Raw genomic sequence first — 17,346 nt, 5'->3', positions numbered from 1 at the left:
GGGGGGTGGGAGAGCTGCACCCATGAAAGCTAGAGATGGAATTAATACAGAGAGCCTAGGTGACAGCTGGGTATGCCTTGGATTTCTGCAGCAGCCTGGGCTTTTTCCAAGGAAAAATGGAACAAAGGCTGCTAGGAACTCTGGTGCCAGTGAAGGCCTGGGGCCCAGAATGAGGAAGAGCTGCCTTTTATCCACACAGCTGGGTGGGGTGGGGGGCACACCGGTGTTTGTTAAATTATTTTTATGCCTTTTCATATGTCTATACTATTACATAATGAATTTTTTAAAGAAAGAGATGCTTGGGGGCCAGGACAAAGGAGGTGACTCTGGAAAAGATGGAAGGAAGGGGCCGAGGAAAGACAGAGCAACTAGAGGGTGGGTGGGAGGAGGGGCAGGGTTCCAGAAAGGGGCACAAAGAAGATGCATCGAAAACCCAAAGTTGTGAGTCACCGGGGCTCCATCACGGGCTTGTCAGGGCATGGACGGGGATGGATCTGAGGTAACAGCATCGTGGGAACGGCCAACAGAGGAGATTTGGTCCAGTTTATTAGGATGCAGAACAATCCCCTCAGTGGCCTGCCAGTCCCCTGGATTTTTATTTTGTGAATGTGCTTCCAGGCACCAAGGCATGGCTATTGGGAGAGGGTGGGGATTTCCTTTATCGTCTTTGTTTAAAAAAAAAAAATTCATTGAAAAAGAGGTGACTGTCCTTTTGAGCATGCCCGGTGTTGAGCATCTGAATCTCTGAGGAGCAGAGATCGTGCACCCTGGGGAGAAGGGGGCCCCTTGGAGAGGGAGTGGTCTGCTTCGTGAAAACGATGTACTTCAACAACAAAGCCTCTAGGGGGTGGAGGTGAGACCCGAGGTGTTAGGCTGTTCAGATCCCCTGGTGTAGGGGAGCTGAGTTCACCTGCACAGGTGCACAGCCTGTCCTGCTCTGGGCATGTCCGCATCTGCACCCACCCTGAGGCATGGGCAGCCTCCCCCGGCCTCTCCCCTGTGCTGGATGTCAGCTGCCCTACAAGGAGCCCACCCACTTATTTACCTGCCCCCAAGGCCAGTTAGACCACAGGGCTGTGATTTAGACTTTGCTATTGGACGGAGGCTGAGAGGGGATGAGAGCGAGGCTGATGGCCCCTCTGGCCCATGCTTTTGTGAAGGCAGAGTGTTTCTGATCACAGGATCCTTTTCCTACTAACGGGCATCTTTCTGCAGGAAGACTCTAGCCTAGTGACTCTGTGGATATTAATATTATTTATATGAAAGCTGTAGTAGTAGGCCAAAAACCGGCCCCTGGTTCCAGATCTTATACCAAGTGCCTGTGGCCACCCTGCTGGTGGTTGATGTGGTGGGGTATGGATGAGCCTGTCCCTTTAGGGCAGGCTTAGATCTGCCCCCTTCGTCTGGCACAGGTACAGCCTCCACTATGACCATTGACCTCATGGGGCCGCTCTCCAGCTCACCAGGACTGTGTGTGTAGTGTGGTCCCAAAATGTGTCTGGGGAGGACTACCTGACATGTGAACCTGAAAGGGAGATGTGGGTGATTTTGTCACATGTGCCTCTAGGGCTTCTTTGATGGCTCTTCCTGACCCATCCACTCAGTAGAGACTCTTGGAAGATCCCTATGCCTGCCATGTGGAGGCCCTGCTAGCTGTGGACAGGGGCTTCCAGTTATCGTGTGTGGCTGGAGCAGGGTAGAGGAGCTCTTCCAATGGGAGTAGGAAGAGAGCCATTAACAAGAGCAAGTAGAACGTACTAGAAGCTCCTGGCCCTGGAGAGGGGCCTCGGAACCCCAAAGTGAGCAGTGCCAGAAACTGGCTGCCCAGGGAGGGTTGGTGAGTGTGCCCTAAGCTGCGGCCAGGAGTCCGTGATGCAGTGGTGTGTGAAGCAGGATGCAGCCTGGTCCATGTACCAGAAACCCCGCCAGAGCCTCCCAAAGATCAAGGAGAGACTGCCAGTTAAACATGGTGACTTGGCCACATTTATCTCTGCCCCCTTTCTAATCATCCGCCCTACCCATGGCCTTGGGCAAAATGGCAAAGCCCAACTCCACAGGACAGGGGAGCACAGGGAAGAGAAGACAGCAGGTGAGAGATGTCAGTAAGACCACGGAGGCTGGACAGTCAGTAGATGGATGTTGTAGCAGAGATGACGTATGGAACCCAAGTGAGGGTAGTGAGAAGAAAGCTCTAGAAGCATTCATTTTGGTCTTGCCTCAAACTCTCAAATAGACCAGAGGCAGGAATTTTAGATACTTCCGAAGATGAGGCGAGGCATGGGTTTGAAAACATGACTTGCTTGAAAGTCTGCATCAAGAATTTTTATCAGACCCCAGATCCCCTCCCACAACTTCTCCTCCTTGGTTTAGGGGTGGCTTTCCCAAAGGACATGATCCAGGGAAGTTCTGGTCTCTGAGACACCTGAGAGCAAGTTTGAGCACTTTACTCAAAATGAGAGAATTTATGACTGCATCCTGGAGACGTGGGACTTCCAGCTGTTTTGCAGCCCAGCGTCTGTTCCCCGGGCAGGATGATCACAAGCTGCCCTTGCAGGCAGACTGACCCACCAGGTATAAAGGCCTCCTCATTCATTGGATGAGTGTGCGTGTGTGTGTGTGTGTGTGTGAATACACATGTGACTTCGTACATGTGCGTAGGTGTGTAAGGAATATATATGTACGTTTGTGTGTTCACGTTTATATGTGTGCATATGTACATACATGTGTGTATGCATACGGTCCCCCAAAGAAATGACCAGAACTCTATCCAGTCCCCCAAAGAGAAATCACCAACTTATGAGTGTCTCACTCTTAAGAATGAATATGGTCAAGGATCACCTGGCATTTGTTAAAGGAAAACTTGTAACAGAGAAGAAGAGAGAAAAAAGGGGGGACAAAAAGAAACCAAGTTCACAGGAAAAAAAAAAAGAGCTCGAGTTAGTAGAGTCAAACCCGAGCAGAAGAAAACTTCCATAAAAGTGTAATTAATGTCCTCAGAGAAGTAAGAGGAGATAGTGCATCCATAAAATAAGCCCAGGGGGTTGTAAAAAGGGAATATTAAAAGAATAAGGAACAACTCTGAGAAATTAAACGTATCATAGCAGAAATTAAAAGTTCGTTAGGAGATTTGAAAAGTAGGGCTGAGGGACTTTCTCAGTAGGGAACGAGGACAACACCATAGAAACTAGGAGAGGAAAAAAAAAAAGAATATTAGAGGCTCGATCCAGGAGGGCTGCCAGGAGGGGGTTCCAGAAACAGGGAGCAAAGACGCCGTAGGAGAGCAAGCTATCAGGAAGTTACTAGGACAGGCGTGGTCTCGGGTGATGTCCCTCCTTCTCAGAAAACTACACGGGGAAGATCTGGACCATTGACACAGGAGTTAGACCCAGACACGGATGGTGTATGTGGGAGACAAGAGAATGGAGGCTGGAAAATGTCCACAGCCGCATCTCCAGGGCTTGTGAAAACGCGAAGCGATGGGCAGGAGGGTATTTGGGGTGCAGATAGCATGAGGGTGGTCACCAGGGGGCTGGGGGGGGCAAGGACAAGGCCGGAGTGCCAGTGACAGTAGTGCTGTGTGGGGAGGGCCCTCCCAGGTTGCTGGCTTTGAGGGTGGAGGCAAGGCCACGAGCTAAGGGACGTGGGCATCCTCGGGAAGCCAGAAAAGACCAGGAGATGGATCCTTGGGGGGAACGCAGCCCTGCCAAGCCCTTGATTTAACCCGGTGAGGCCCGTTTCAGACTTTGGAACTCCAGAACGGGAAGGTCATAAATTCTGTTGTGTCCGGCCACTTCGCTGATGGCGATAGAAGTCCATGTGGTACAGGAGCCGGGAAGAGAGGGACTCAATTAAGAATTCCCAGGTGACGGTGGGCAGAAGGCTCAGCTCTGGGCTGGAGGGGGGAACCCCAAGTGGGGTGTTAGGCGCACAGGAAACCATTTTTAACACTGGGGTTGGTAAGTTATGCAAGAGAAGAGCTATTACCAGGTAGGCCCTCCATGCGCACTGTCTGCACAGTCAGGGACTCTGGAGGCACTGGCGACTGATTGACCCAAGGTGGTGGCGTCACTCTGTTGGGAAATGCAGAGACCAGAAACGGGCATTTAGTAGAGGTGGCCCAAGAGCAACAAAGCCTCGGATTCCGTTACAGAGCACTAACTGGTGATGGCCCCAAGCGGGAAATCCAGCAATAGGGGCATGTGGCGTGTGCCAGGAAGTAAAGTGTGTCCCCCACCGCTCAGTTCATAGTTGAAGCCCTAACCACGCTCCCGGCCCCAAGTGAGGCTGTATTGGAGGTAAAGAAGTAATGAAGGTCAAGTGAGGTCACTAGGATGGAGCCCGGGTCCCTTAGGATCAGTGACCTTGTAAGAGGAGATAGCAGAGAGCTCATGCCCCCGTTACTGAGTGAGAAGGCTGCTGGCTGCCCACAGGCTGGGAAGCAGGGCCACTCACACCATGAACCGAACTGCTCGGCACCCTGATCTTGGACGTCCAGCCTCCAGGGCCCCAGGAACGAAACCTCCATGGTTTAAGCCCAATCTGCGGCATTCTGGTATGGCAGCCCCAGCTGGTGAACGCGGAAAGCGGCGGGTCACTTAGGAACGCGGCAGTGCAGAGCACAAGAGAGCTAAAGCAGTTGGGAGCGGGTCTCTGGGAACCGGGACTCGGTATGGGGAGGCCTGGGAACGGGACCGCTGGTTTTCATGGTTGGCCCTTTATTACTTCTTCTTTTTTTTTTTTTTTTTCAAGCCATGCATAGGCATTAGTTAGATTTTTAAAATCGACGAATTAAAAAACACTAAAGGGGAATGTAAATGAGAAGTCCAGAAGCAGGGTGATCTTCGGAAGTCATTGCTTCAAGCCTGCAGTTCCATTTTCCTTGTAGCTCAGCATTGCCCTCGGGCTCATGGTGACGAGATGGCCACAGCAGCGTCAGACCCTACACGCACCCTCCACATCTCTAAAGATGGAGCTTTCTCCCCAAGACGTCCCCAGCGAACATCTACTTGCATCTTGCATCATAGAATGTGTCCAGTCACCATGACCAAGCTGCTGAGCTAAGCTAGTTGACTTAAGCCAACCACAGCTGCCCTTGAAGCACACTGTCAATGGGGGAAGCAGGGAGTAATTTGAGGGGAGAATTGGAATTCTCTTGCCAAGGAGAAGGGGCAAAGAATGGCGAATGACTCCAAATAGGAAATGTCCACTCTCCTCTGGAGAGTACTCCCTCTCCTGTGACTTGTAGGTGCTGCTGACACTTGAGGTTGGCTGGTTGGTGGGTTGGTTGGTTGGTTGGTTGGATGGCATTTAAGTTGAATGTGAACTTTTGCTCTCTATGTGATCCCTGATATAGGGAAGGCTGGATACAGGGAAAAAGACTTTGATGAGGAAGGTTAAAAAGGGGGTGGCATCCCATGCCATGTCAGGGATTTGAGAACATGGAGAATAAAAGGCCGAGGTGGGGGCCGTGGACCCCACCTTCTCAGGGGGGGGGTGTGCACTACTGTGACTCAGCTGGTCAGGGTCTGAAATCTCAGCCTCAGGAAGATTGGGTGAGTGGGGGATGACTCCTAGACGTTCCCCAGACTCCTGGCCTCTCTCCCCAGCCAGCCTGCCACACGTACCAGAGATGACATCATTAGAAACTCACATTGGTGTGAGGAATTCCCGTGGCCTCTGGGAGGGCAGTGCATTTGGCTATTTATTACCTGTCGCTAAAGCTGTCCAGCTAGTCTGCAGATCCTTCATGGACTGCTGCAGCCAGAGGAAGCGCTGCTGGGGGCAGGGAAAGGTGGGGGGAAGCAGCCGGAACAGAGTTGTGGTGAGGGCCCGGGGCGGGCGGGGGGGGCAGGACGGCCGAGGGTACTTAGTCCCTGGAGGATGAGCCTCCACCTGGGGCTCCTGATAAGGGTCGCTGGCCCAGTGTCTCCATTCTCCCTGACAGACGCCTGCAGCGGGGGGACACTTGGGTAGGGCAGGAAGACGGCTGTCCCAAGTGTCCATCGTGTCTGTGCCTGCAGCTGAGTGGAACACTTTCCTAGAGGCAGCTGGCTTGGTTCCCAAACCTGTTTATGCCCGTGTAACTTGCTATTGTAATTATGCCTTTTAATTAAGTATTATACAAACCAGTCAAATAGCCATAGCAAAAATAAAAAAAGAAAGAAAAAGAAAGAGAAAGAAAGAAAGAAAGAAAGAAAGAAAGAAAGAAAGAAAGAAAGGAAAAGAAAGAAAAGAAAGAAAAAAGAAAGAAAAGAAAAGAAAAGAAAAGAGAAGAGAAAAGAAAAAAGAAAAGAGAAAAGAAAAGAAAAGAAAAAAGAAAGGAAGAAAAGAAAGTAAAGCTTTGGGAAGATTGGCCGTGTTGCCAGAATGCGGTTGGGTGTTGGGGTGGGTGAAGTCGCTCCAAGAGGTTGGGGAGATATCCCTGAAATCAAGGGAAACTTCGGCACCCGGGCCATTTTGCCAGCATATTTCATTTCTCGTTTGGCTTTGGGGACACTGCATTTGGAAACTGGAGGCAAGGCTGGAGCGGCGTGACCTCGGCGGGAAAGACGTAGGTTCAAGAAAGGGTCTGGCCTTGCATCCACGGTTTGGTGAAGGAAGGTCTGGAGGTCTATGTGGTTAGCTGACCAGTTGGCTCAGGTGCTGGGGCCGCCACTGGGGCTTGGCCGCGGGCTTGGGCTCCTGCAGACTCGCTCCCGCCCCCACCCATCACAGGTGTGCAGGCCCAGGTTACAGGTGGGGCCGAAGGTCCGGAGCTGGCAGGTTGGGTGTAGCCAGGGAAGAGGTCGAGGATGGCTTCAGCCCAGGCCAGTCCCTCTGCCCCCCACGCCCCTGCCAGCCCCAGTGTCTACCTGGGGGCCTGAGCGAGAAGCTTCGGTCCAGCCTCTTCTTTCTGCCACCCCCGCCCACACCCCCACTACTGTCACAGCGGGATGGGGTGATTCCATAGCTGCTGGAGACGCAGGCCTGGATGACGCTGGTGTCAGAAGGTCTTTATGTGTCCTCATGGCTGCATCTGCTGCTGCTCTTCGGACACACCATGTGCTCCAGCCGGACCTGCTAGCTCGGTGGCCTGATTAAGCGGCACCAATCTCTGTCTCTGTGTCTTTGCCAGGCTTTCCGTGTTTTAGGCTGCCTTTTGCCCCTATGGTCGATGTCCTCCCCATCCTTCAAGCCTCTGCTTACTACTATAGTGTCGCCTCCAGGAAGCCTTCCCTAATTACCCCCTGAACTTACGGAGCACACCATCCTCCTGCACTGTCTTTTTTTTTTTTTTTTTTTAAGGATTTATTCATTTATTTGAGAGACAATGTGTAGTGGGGAGGGGCAGAGGGAGAGGGAGGGAGAGAATCTCAAGCAAAGAATCTCTGCTGAGCACAGAGCCCGACGTGGGGCTCGATCCTACGATCCTGAGATCAGGACCTTAGCTGAAACCAAGGGTCAGACGCTCAACCGACAGTGCCACTCAGGTGTCCCGCTATACTTAGTCTTGACTTGCCTTGTCGTCTTTCTAAGATGGGAGGGATTTTAGGTGGTAAGTGGAGGTTCTCGCCCAGGTTCATTGACCAAACCACACCTGCCCCCAGCTATGAAAATTGAGTTCTTCTTGGGCCCCATCTGGATTTTTTTTTTTTTGTCAGGCATCCTTACCCGATGGTCACCACCCTGCAGGATTGCAAAAATGGCACCAGGAACAGTCCTGCAATGGCCATGGAGATTCAGGAGTATTTGCCCTGAAGATGCCTTATAAGCTGGCAGGAGAGAATCAAGGAACCCCTGAAGGGCTACAGTAGGAACCCCCTCCAGAGCCCCGGGTGCCCAGCACTACGGGGCAAATTGCAGGAGTTCGGTTCAACTCGGTTCTTCCCAGCAACTAGGTTTCTCTGAGCCCCAGAGGCTGGCTGACCTGCTGGCTGACCTGCTGGGTGGCCTGCTGGGTGACTTGGGCCACCCACTGTCCTTACATCACTGACTGCCCCCTCCCACTCTCAGAAGTGTCCCTGTTGGGACAATAAAATGCGTGACTTCCCTTCCTGATGTTCTGTGTTGGGTGGCAGTGGCCTAGGATAAGGGGCCAGAGCTGGAGGAGAGAGTTTCAGAGGCAGCCTTCTCCCAGGGTGTCCCTTCGGCTGTAAGGGCCCCTGGCCCTCTTCCCAAACACCCCCCACACCACCTGTGCTACATGGGTATCAGTCATTTGCATGTCGTTTATGTATAAGTCATCCTCGTGACTGACGCACAGTAGCCGATGCGGTTCAGAAGGAAAAAGTGATGCAAGTCTCTTTTCTGGGAGGGATAGGGGGGTGGAGGTGGGGACGTACCTTTTCCACCTGAGAGGGGACTGGAAATGCCTTTTCTCTGAGAGAAAGGAAAGCCGGCCTTAAGTAATCCTTCGCAGTGGACACCGGATGGACATAGAACTTTCTGGAAAACAGAGCTAGCTAGAGGAAGGAGAGGGGGTTACAGGACGCAGGGCACTGGGTCAGGGCCAGGGGCAAGACCCAAGAGGCAGGACGAGCTGTCGAGGGGAGACCTACCTCCCTGCTTGCCATCTGGAGCTCTGAGTGCCCCCGTTACGTGTCTCCCATCATTCCTCACTGGGGTGGCCCCAGCTTTGCTCCCACTGCCCCGATGCTCACCCACTGCCAGCTTCGGACCCCCCAGCCCCACTTGGCAGCAGACCAGGTGGGCAAGGGCGGGAGGGCTGGTCCCCCGTTGGGTGATTTGCACCCATGTGTGTCCCTTGAGTGCCATCGGCCCGTGGCGTGGCTGCAGGGAGCCCCCCCACCCCCCCGTCGAACCCATGACAACCACCCGGCTTGTCTCACTCCTGCAGGGGAGCAGCTCGGCCGCCAGGCCCAGCTTGTAGGAAGGCCTCACACACGTGCTTTCTTTTCCTCGTGGGAGGGGAACCCTCTTCTGTTTCCAAATACCAACTGTCATTTGCTCTTACAAAGCTGAATCTTTTTTGCCTGCCCACATTGTGACTGAGCATGTCTTCTGCTCTGCCAGCCAGAGGGCAGTGGGAAGGACCCCCTCGGCAGGCACGCTCCCCCTTCTACCCTGGCAGCTGGGCAGGGGGCTGCTGGGGGCCAGGGGGCCGTAGGGGGCTGCCCTCTCTTTCAGCTGCTCCAGGCCCTTCCCTGCTGGCCGACCTTGGTCAGATCTGCTCGCCCCAGGAACACTTCCCTGAGGCCAGAAAAAATAAAATGTGCTTGACTGAGTAGCCAGGCTGGGCCGGGCAGCCTGACTAGGGAGATGGGCCCTTCGATCCTTGGACAGTCTCTCCTCCCCTCCCCTGCCTCCTTGGGCCGGACCCCACTGTTGGCTTTGGCTCTCGGCTCAGCCTTCCCTCCTTTGCGGGGTTATTTTAAAAAGGCTAAGGTCACAGAAATTCAGACTTCTAAGGGGTCATCCCCCCAACACAGTGACTGAAGGAAGATTCAGTAGCCTTAGAAGATGCTGTTCCCAGCAACACACACACTGCCCTCCTTTCTCAGAATCAGACCAGCCCAAACCGCTTGCTGCCCAGCTGTGGGGGGGTGGGGTGGGGCTGGACCTCAGTGCTCCCGAAGCACCCCTACGTTGGGTCCCCCGGTGCTGAGGGCTTCACTGTGCTTTGACCTGCCTGCTGCCACTCCAGGCTGCTCAGAGGTGACTCTGTGCACTTGCCACCCCATCTCAGGCCACTTCCAGGTAGAGCAGGGGCTCATGCATCCTGCTAGATGGGGGCTTGGGGCCCAGCAGGCCGGCAAGTGCCAGTCATGCCGGGGGGGGGGGGGGGGGGGCGGGGGGGGGAGGCCTCTCAGAGCTCTACCGTGTAGACATGGCCGGGGGCCCCGTGACTGAACGCAGTGTCTCCCCTGGGGTGTGTTACACGGGCCTGAACTCTGCTGTTTACTGTTCAGCTGCTCCTTTGCTGGGGGTTTAAGGAGGCTTATAGTCACACTCTTTCCCCAGAGGGGGAAAGCAAGAGGCATTCAGATGGTTACTATTTAATTCGGCGAATGTTTATGGAGCCTCTATGATATTGGTGTTGGAGGTCGGGGATGCAGGAGAAGCCCAGGAGGAGTCTGGCTGGCGGGGAGGCTGGAGGAAGGCTGGAAGGGTGGAAGGCACACAAGGCTGTGTGTTCCAGAAGGATCAATGAAGGCCGAGTCACTGCCCAATAGCCAGAGGTGTCCGGGTTGCAGGGGGTCTTGGTCCTGTTGGCCTCCCCACTCAGCCTCCCCACATCGCCTCTGACGTCTCAGCTGGACACCGGACGCAGTTGTGCTTCACCCTGGGAGGACTGGTGTGGATGGGCTGGGGCACCACTGGATGCCCAGTGGGGCTTCATGGTGCCCTGTAGACCCAAGGGCTCTGAGTATTTTGTGTTTTGGTGAGGTTGATCCTAAAAAAAAAAAAATTAATAGACTTGATCATTTTTTTAGAGGTGTTTTAGGTTTTTAGGAAAATTAAGCAGAAAACAGAAAGTTCCCATCGGCCCCCTAACCTCGCCCTCCTCCCAGCCTCCCATTAGTAACCTGTCCCAATCGTGTGTATACGTTTGTTGCAGCTGATGAGCCGATATTGCCACGTCATTATTGACTAAAGTGCATAGTTTATAGGAGAATTTACCCCTCCTCGTACAGTTTTATGAATTTCGAGAATGTACAGTGGCATGTATCTACAGCTGTGGTGTCGTGCAGGATAGCGTCACTGCCTAAAAATCCTCTGGGGTCCACCTACTTGTTCATCTTCTCTTCCCCTGGTGACCACCGGTCTTACTGTCTCCAGACACTGTAGCGCCGGCACTGTAGAGCCTCTCCCGATTGTCTCCATCTTCATGGAGCTGACGTGCCAGGGGAACTCTGGTCCCCGAGCTAACCTGAGAACACACAGGTGCCAGGCCCTGTGCCTCTCGTGTTCCCTCCATTTTCTCACTTAATTCTCATTTCACCCTCGTGAAGTAGGAAACAGGCCCCCTTATCCTGGCCTGTGTTGCTGGGGAAAATCGGAGGCAGAGAGAGGTTAAGTCGCTTGCAAAAGGTGGCACCACAGCGTCAGCCTTGCCCCAAACCATGACATGTGGTAGCCTCCTGAGAGCCGCAGGGCCCAGCAACAGGGACTGTGCTCTTTCTGTCCCCAGTGGCACCTCCTGTGTGGCCTCTGCCCCTCCCTGGGAGGCTCACAAGGCTAGGAGGCAGAGCTGATCACTCAAGTGTCATCGAGGGGGCGGAGAAGGCAATGTGCCTGTGCTAGCCACCGTGCAGGCCACACATGCTCGCCCAGGGGCTGCCGTGGCGGCTCACGGTGAGCAGGACCCCGCCGGAGCCTACATTCGCACCTTGGAGGGTGCATGTCTGCAGGCCCCAGCCTGGGAGTCTAGGCACCTGGGTCCTCGTTCTGATTTTATCTTTGGCATGACTTGCTTGGGGTAAATCATCTCCCTGGCTGTGCATTGAGGGATTGATGGGGCTCCTCCAAGCATGGACGTTCTGCTTTTTCAAAAAGCCAATAAAGACCCTCAGGAGAACAACATCAGTTTGTGTTGTGTGCTGACTGTAAGTGCTGTGGCAGCTCCTAGAAAACAAAGATTAGTGCAGACAAAATATAATAATAATTTGCACTGGTTCTCAAGGCAGCGTCTCCGCAGCCCTTCTGATGGAGGAAGGGCGCTTCTCCATGAGCAGAGGGGCCATGGGAGGTCAAGGCCATGTCTGCAGTCAACTCTGGCCTATACCTGGGCTGGGGTTTGCCCCTCTGGGGTATCCAGGGCCACTGTGGCCTGACATCCCAGGCTTTGGTTCATTTGGGGCATAAACTGCACAGCCCCCAAACCATGCTGTCTGCTGGCCGATCCCTTCGGGGTGATGTCGTGCAGGCCGAATTTCACACTAGACTCACAGGCCGTGCAGAAATGATTGGGAAGGGCCTCCGCGTCCGAGGGCTCGGTTTCAGCGGTGCCTCTGAGAAGGTAACGCAGCTTCTCTCTGCCTCCAACTTCCCAGCTCCCAACCACCCTGGAGGGAGTCTGCGGGCAAGAGATGCCTTTTCACGTCTGCATCCCCCCGGGGGCAGCAAAGAGCCCCGGGGATACAGCAGGTGCTCAGTAAATGCATCGAGGCTATCCTGCCTGCCCGACGAGCAAGTGGGAAAATACTCTTTCAATAAGAACGCATCACCCAAATATTAGTTGATATTAACTAATCCTGACGTTGATGTTTGTATTAGGATTGGGCTGTGAGTTCCATGGCCCTGATTCATACCCAGTCTCCTTGCTGCTGCTCAAGCCGCCGGGGGTCTGGAGGTGGGAGCTGGGTGATGTGCGCATCCCGCCTTCCGGGGGGCAGAAGGGAGGTGAGGCGGCAGGGGGCAGGCCCGTGGGCCTGTGCAGTCTGGTCGGGGGCCCACCGTCTGTCCCCGTGACAGCAGGCTGGAGGCAGAGCCCGCCACTCCGTGAATGCTGCTTGCCCCGCGCCTCGGGAGAACCAGCGGCATCTGCCTGCGGGGGCCTGGCTCCTGACAGATCGCACCAGCCAGGCCGGGCAGACAGAGCCCAGATGCTACCCCTTGGCCCATTCCCAGCCATTCCTGGAGATTCGAGAAAACAAGTCATTAGTCTGGAGCGTCCCTTAATGATCTAATGAGCGAGAACCAGGTAGCCGGGTTGTCGGGGTTTTGAGAGAGCCTCCAGGTCAGGATCTGAGAAGCCACCTGAGATCCTTAGAAGGCTCCTGTCCTGGCTGCGGAGCACTACCTGGAGGGGCAGGGGAGTCCCACACCTGGGAGGATGGGAGGGCTGGAGAGGGGACTTAACCGTTAGCTTGGAAACTTGCTAACATCACATGCTTACCTCATATCATAAATTTCTTTTTTTTTAAATTTTAAGTTGGAAGGAGCTTAGCGATCACTCCTCTTACAGGTGCCGAGATGCAGGCTCTGAGAAAGGCAGAGGCTTGTCCAGAGCTCTCATTCATGGGCCTCCTCTTGCCTGAGGAGCCTGGATTTTTCCCCCCTTTTTTTAGCTCAGAACACTGTTTTTTGAGCTTTTCAAGCACATTCCAAGAAAAAAACAAAAAACAAAAAAAAAAAAAAAAGAAAAACAAATTCAGGACACTGAAAAAAAACCAATCCACACTATTCACTTTCACTTGGAGAAGCTGTTTGCTCTAATGACCTTTCCAAATTAATGCAATCTGTAAATCTCCGTCGTTTATTGTGCACCGCGAGTTCCACCTCTAACTGACCTGAGGCATCTGTCGCTCCCGGGCTCAGCGACCCACTGCTTTGCTTCCCTCCACCGAGGTCAGGTTCCCTGGGGAGGGGAGCGGGCAGCGCTCCCTCCCGGAGCCAGGAAGGAATGGCCCCTTGGACGCTCAGCCCTGAGCTACAGTCTTGGTGACAATCCCCGCAAGACTTCGGGACATGAACTCAAGTCCCTGCACCACGTTTGGCTGCGGTCTGCAGCATTCAGAGGAGGCGGAGGGCGTGATGACGGCGGGGGGGGGGGGGGGGGGTGGGCAGGGGCCGGCTCAGAGGCAGCACAGGGCAGAGGGAAGAGTGTCACCTGGGCAGAGGCTCCTGGAGCAGGAAGCAGGCAGAGGACGTGAGGGGCGGGGCTGGTGGGCAGGCAAGGCCACGTTCCGGGGGGCGGGCAGTGTTGCCTGGACTTGAGGATGCGGGAGCAAGAAAATCCTACTGGTGGTGCTCAGCTCCCTCCAATGGACCCTGCGCCATGCCAGCTCCCATGCGGACGAGCCTTGGTTCCCTTCCCGGAGTCACCCTGTCCAGGACTTCCCTGCCTGGAGTCACCCTGTCCCGGGGTTCCCTGCCCGGAGTCACCCTGTCCGGGGGTTCTCCTGGGCCCGGTGGTGGCCTCCCTGCTGAGCTTATGAATGACGAAGGCCGTGTTGACCTCCAAGGTGAAGATGGACAAAGGTCTTGTACAAAGACTGCACGTGTTGGACTGACTACCGGAGTGTGTGTGTTGGGGGTGGGGGGTGTTTCTAAAATTCGTAGTGAAATCTAGATCACAAAGGCGACCATGCCGACTGTTCTCAGGTGTACGGCATTCGGGTGTTACGTGTATTCACACTGCTGTGTGACCAAATGCCGCCTCCCCGCAGTCCTTGGTGATCCCTACTCTATGATGATGTCAGAGTAAGTGGAGTCACATGGTGCTTGTCTTTGTGGTGCCTGGCTTATGTCACTTGGCGTGACACTCTCAAGGTTTATCCGTGTCATAGCACATGCCAGATTTTCTTCCTTTTCACGGCTGCATGATATGCCGCCACACGCGGAGACCACATTTTGCTTATCCATTCGTCCGTCAGCTGACACCCGGGGTGCTTGCACGTCGTCTGGTGAGTCACACTCCCGTGAACGTGGCTGCGCGAGGGTCTAAGTCCCTCATGGGAGTGTGTGGAGCTTTTTAAAAAGGAGCTTCGGGTTTTCAAATGATTGGGGCCGATCTCCGGGCCATCGCGGCCGTGGCGCCACAGAGAGCGGCTCAGCCTGCCAGGTCCCCTGTGCTGAGACTCTGTGCCTGGAGCGCGGCTCTCCGTCCCTGTCTGCCAGGGACCCACACAGACGCCGCGTGTCAGCGGCTTCAGGCCCCTCTGCCTTCGTGTCTCATCCTGAAATCCATCAGTCGTGTTGAATTTGCCCCTCACCGAGGTGGCAAGTGCTTTGTGCTCTTGCTTGGTAGGTCCTCTCCCCCGCCTCCTAAGATGTATTTAGCCACGACTGTAGAAGCCAAGGGACATCACTCATGCCCCGTCCTCCCTTCTTGTCCTCTCCCCTCCCCTCCAGCACCCTCCCCAAACCCGCATGTATCTGCAGAAGAGCTAAAGGGCATCCTGTCTTGAAGCATCACTACCTCTGGGCATTAATTGCCTCTACAGATCCCAAACTCACTTAAAGTGCATTAAAGTGGTGACACACTCAGGCAGAAAGGCAGGGGAATTCACAGTTCAGGTTGGCATTGTCATTAACTCAAGTCCTCCGTGTCAGCTCGCTCCCGCACCGAACGTCCCGCCTGGCCTTACAGTCAACCTCCACGATGCATTTTCTGGCCTTTGTTGGTGTGTGTCAGCTCTTGAACATTATTTAAATGTATTTTGGGGCCCGTGCATGCAATTACCATTGTGTTATTATTCAGAGCCAGATTGTTAAGATTCAAGCAGCTGTACAAGGAGATGCCCTGTGCTGTGAGGTCCAATTTAGGAGGGCCTTCCGAGCTGGCGCACGGGGTTGCTAGGCAACCCCATGCTACAGAAGAGGAGGCCTCACTCCGGAGTGGGAAGAAGCCCAGCGCCTTCAGGGAATTGGAGGCAGTGGTCAATCGGAGGCTGGCATGGCGCCGCGGAGGGGGAGGGAGGCATGTGGGGCGCCAGGGGCGCCCACCCAGCCAGCACACTGTGTTCCTGGGAGGGGAGAGGGCCGTGGGGAGTAAGGAGGAGAGAGGGTGCAGGAGCCCGAGGTCAGCCAGCAAACTGCCAGAGGATACCAGAGCAGATGCTAATATGCTTCTCCATCCCTTTCTTCTCTTTGTAGGAAATGAGCAGGTTTGCAGGGAAACTGCTGGCCTGAAATTTAAGAGGAAGGCATCACTGCTGGTGAGTATGAATTTCACTTGTTTAGGTCTGTGGTTTGACACTGTTCCTGGGAGTGGGCGGGTTTCCCTGTTCTGGGGAAAGGAGCATGACCTTGATGGCATCGGTTCTGGAAGGTGTGTCTGGCTGGGTGGGGCTGGTCTCAGGAATGTAAGGGCTCGTTGGCGTGGAAGGTGGATGGTTGGAACCCAGGCTCTGCCCTCCCGCCACCAGTGCAGGAAAGAGAGTCACTCCCTTGGGGTCGGTTGGTTGGTGTTTTGGGGGAAAGCGAGACTCTTGGGTGGGCTGGGTAAGCACAGGATGCGCGTTGTTTTGCCCTGGAGCCACAAACAACCAGTTTGTGCAATTCCGAGTTCACTGCTAGGTGGGCCCTACTTAGAACTGTGAATTCTCCTACAGGCCAGTTACCAGTGTGTTAAAGGAAGAGCAGTCATACAACCCAATCCGTTCCTCCAGCTGAGATTGTTTCTAATCGCCAGGTGCCTGGAACTGGCTGGAGGCTCTGAGAGGCAACAAGAAAGACAGCAGCCTAGGCTCTATTTCAGAAGCACTTTCAATCCAGTGTAGGAGGAGAAGAGGCCTGCAGGTGACATTATTAAAGAAGTTTGTGACCAAGCACACGGTCCGCTCTGGTGCCCACACCACAGCCAGAAGTGCTGGGGACAGGAGTACTTAGGGCACACTTCCTGGGGACAGAGGGGCTTGAGCTGGAAGAGAGGCCAATGGAGGAGGGACGCCATCCGAGGGCGGAAGAAACAGGTGCCAGGCTGGGGATGCCCAAAGACCCGTGTGGAGGGTGTCACAGCCACAGGTCTGAAGGGGAGGGACAAGGATGCTGGTGACACTGGGCAGGACCAGGTGGTAAAGGGCTAGAAGTGGCTTCACGGATGGTTAATGTGCAAGGACTCAGGACAGAGCGAGGTATCCCTCATTTGGGTAAATAAAATTAAGTTTCTACCCGTCTGTCTGTGATTCGTGTGAAAGTGGCCACAGGGATTTTCCACCAAATCCGAGGTTGTGTGTGAGATCAATACAGACACTGGATGCATTACAGGGAATCCACACTGGGGAGCCTCCCTAGATCTCAGAGAGAGAGAGAGAGAGAGAGAGAGAACGAGAGGGATGACCCTCTCTGGACAGCTGCAGCTAAGGGCCGCCAGAGGCCCGTGAGGTCAGCGAAGAGTCATCCCGAGCTCCAGGTGGACAGTCGCCAGGATGGTGCTCCCCATGTCCACTCACTTTTCTGCGGGGCTGCTTCTCGCATAGGGAGCTCTAGGTACGCCCAAGATGAGGGGCAGCTGAGATTTAGTTAGTTGATCAGGCTTAATTATCTGTTCCCAGCAAGCAGAGGATGCTGGCATGTTCTCAGTCTCAAGAGTCACAGCCAGTATCTAGGTGGCATTAGCAGCTCACAGCATGCTCGCCAGCATCCTCTCCTACGGGCTTTGCAGAGGCTCTGGAGGTACTTCCATTTTGCAGGTAAGGAAACTGAGGCCAGGAATAAGTATTCCTCTTGAGCCCGCTAGCTAATAGGTGATAGAGCTGACATTGGTGCTGACCCTCCGCTGCGCGTCACTGGGTCTCTGACTGTGGGACAGGCCTGCTGGGTCTGCCCCTGGCTCCTGCTCACTCGTCCCGGAGAAGAGGATCTGGGTAGGCCCTCAGGGGTCTGGTTGTGGGGGCTCTCTATTCTGACCATTTGGCATCTTGCTTGTGCTGGCCTTCTCGGGGTGTACAGGGTCACCTG

The 17,346-nt window shown here is 54.5% G+C and overlaps 1 protein-coding gene and 1 long non-coding RNA gene across 8 annotated transcripts in view; one reads left to right on the top strand and one right to left on the bottom strand.

Annotated features, from left to right (window-relative positions):
- LOC144315368 (zinc finger and BTB domain-containing protein 7C) overlaps positions 1-17,346 on the top strand; it is a 337,017-nt gene that overhangs the window by 173,972 nt on the left and 145,699 nt on the right. For 5 of the 7 annotated variants that reach the window (XM_077899760.1, XM_077899761.1, XM_077899762.1 and 2 more), the window contains one exon: positions 15,541-15,602. The gene's annotated coding sequence lies outside the window, so the exon portion shown is untranslated. Of the gene's footprint in view, positions 1-15,540; positions 15,603-16,078; positions 16,186-17,346 lie in introns of all 7 variants that reach the window. The other 2 variants (XM_077899767.1, XM_077899766.1) reach the window with 1 other exon arrangement.
- LOC144315370 (uncharacterized) lies at positions 9,980-14,773 on the bottom strand. The gene is made up of 2 exons (XR_013381056.1): positions 10,732-14,773; positions 9,980-10,393 (listed from the first exon to the last, which is right to left on the bottom strand). It is a non-coding gene; the product is annotated as an uncharacterized LOC144315370 (long non-coding RNA).

Source organism: Canis aureus, chromosome 6 (genome assembly GCF_053574225.1).
Source record: "Canis aureus isolate CA01 chromosome 6, VMU_Caureus_v.1.0, whole genome shotgun sequence".
Taxonomy (NCBI): Eukaryota; Metazoa; Chordata; class Mammalia; order Carnivora; family Canidae; genus Canis; species Canis aureus.
This window is presented reverse-complemented; position numbering and strand designations above follow the sequence as displayed.